Below are 2,500 nucleotides of genomic sequence, written 5' to 3'. Positions count from 1 at the left end.
CTTGTGGCTCACGGGGCTGTTAGGGTCGCACAGAAATGCCTCGGAATGGGAAAACGGGTCATTTTTGTGTGGCCACATTGCATAGGAACGGCATGAAACTTCCAGAGGCATTTGCAGCAGGAATGCATGTGCACTCAAAAACGTCTATATTTTTCACGGATAGACCCCGTGAAACGCTATAAATTGGCGGGGATGTCTCTCTTGTGGCTCACGGGCGCTGTTAGTTAGGGTCGCACAGAAATCCCTCGGAATGGGAAAAGGGGTCATTTTCGTGTTGCCACATTGCGTACGAACGGCATGAAACTTCCAGAGGCATCTGCAGCAGAAATGCATGTGCACTCAAAAACGTCTATATTTTTCACGGATAGACCCCGTGAAACGCTAGAAATTGGCGGGGATGTGTCTCTTGTGGCTCACGGGGCTGTTAGGGTCGCACAGAAATCCCTCGGAATGGGAAAACGGGTCATTTTCGTGTTGCCACAATTGGCATACGAACGGCATGAAACTTCCAGAGGCATTTGCAGCAGAAATGCATGTGCACTCAAAAACGTGAATATTTTTTCACGGATAGACCCCGTCAAACGCTCGAATTTGGCGGGGATGTTTCTCTTGTGGGTCACGGGGCTGTTCGGCTCGCACAGAACTCCCTTGGTCCACCTGATTCGTGCATACAGGCAGCAACTAAAACTCTGTAAACCTGCTGTGAGGACATCTAAACAGTGGACCAGTGAGGCTGTGGAAGATTTGCGGGCGTGCTTAGACTGTACTGACTGGGATATGTTCACGACTGCTACCAATAGTCTGGATGAACTCACAGAGGCTGTGTACATCAGCTTCTGTGAGGACTGCTGTATCCCAACACGTACCAGGGTGAACTTTAACAACAACAAGCCCTGGTTCTCAGCAAAGCTCAAAAGGTTGAGGTTGGAGAAGGAGGAAGCGTTTAGGAGTGGGGATAGAGACAGATTCAAGGAGTCGAAGAACAGGTTTAGCAAAGCGGTGAGAGAGGCTAAACGACTGTACTCAGAGACACTAAAACACCAGTTCTCTACTAACGACGCTGCTTCTGTCTGCCAAAGGGCTCAGGCACATCACCAACTACAAACCCAGAGCGCCCCACACCACTAACGACTCCCGCCTAGCCAACGACCTGAACGAGTTCTACCGTAGATTTGAAAGACAATTGGACTGTCCTGAACCACCCCTTCCCACCCAAGAGGCCCCATCCCCCACCCATACTACAGAAACGACTCTCTCCTTTCAGGAGGGAGAAGTTAATGGGCTTTTCAAGAGGCAGAATCCACGCAAAGCAGCCGGGCCGGACTCTGTCTCTCCAGCCACCCTCAGGCACTGCGCTGGCCAGCTGTCTCCGGTGTTCACCAACATCTTTAACACCTCCCTGGAGACATGCCATGTACCAGCCTGTCTCAAGTCCTCCACCATCATCGCTGTGCCCAAAAAGCTAAGGCCAACAGGACTAAATGATTACAGACCGGTCGCCCTTACATCTGTGGTAATGAAGTCTTTTGAGCGCCTGCTCCTGGCACACCTCAAAGCCATCACAGACCCTCTCCTGGACCCCCTTCAGTTTGCCTACAGAGCCAACAGGTCTGTGGACGACGCAGTTAACATGGCCCTCCACTTCACCCTACAGCATGTGGACGCCCCAGCATCCTACGCCAGGATCCTGTTTGTGGACTTCAGCTCTGCCTTCAACACCATCATCCCTGCCCTGCTTCAGGACAAGCTCTTCCAGCTGAACGTGCCCTACTCCACCTGCAGGTGGATCACAGACTTCCTCTCTGACAGGAAGCAGTGCGTTAAGCCGGGAACAGAAGTCTCTGACTCCAGGTCCATCAGCACGGGAACTCCTCAGGGCTGCGTCCTTTGCCCACTGCTCTTCTCCCTGTATACCAACAGCTGCGCCTCCAATCATCTGTCCGTCAAACTCTTGAAGTTTGTCGGACGACACCACCCTCATTGGGCTGATCTCTGGTGGGGATGAGTCTGACTATAGGTGGGAAGCTGACAACCTGGTGACCTGGTGTAGCCAGAACAACTTAGAGCTAAATGCTCTAAGGACAGTTGAGATGGTTGTGGACTTCAGGAAGAATACAGCCCCACTCACCGCCATCACCCTGTTAGACTCCGCAGTCAAAATTGTGGAGTCCTTCCGCTTCCTGGGCACTATTCTCTGCCGGGACCTCAAGTGGGAACTGAACATCAGCTCCCTCGCCAAGAGAGCTCAACAGAGGATGTACTTTCGACGGCAGCTGAAGAAATGCAACCTGCCAAAGACAATGATGGTGCAATTCTATACAGCGATCATTGAATCCATCCTCACCTCCTCCATAACCGTCTGGTACGCTGCTGCCACTGCCAAGGACAAGAGCAGACTGCAGCGTATCATGCACACTGCTGAGAAGGTAATTGCCTGCAATCTACCAACCCTCGAGGACCTGCACACGACAAGGAGCATGAGGCGAGCGAGGAAGGTTGT

This window comes from Petromyzon marinus, unplaced genomic scaffold, assembly GCF_048934315.1.
Source record: "Petromyzon marinus isolate PM22_M1 ecotype Great Lakes invasive population unplaced genomic scaffold, UKy_Petmar_22M1.pri1.0 PM_G_Scaffold_61, whole genome shotgun sequence".
NCBI classification, from domain to species: Eukaryota; Metazoa; Chordata; class Hyperoartia; order Petromyzontiformes; family Petromyzontidae; genus Petromyzon; species Petromyzon marinus.
Note: the sequence above shows the minus strand (reverse complement) of the source record.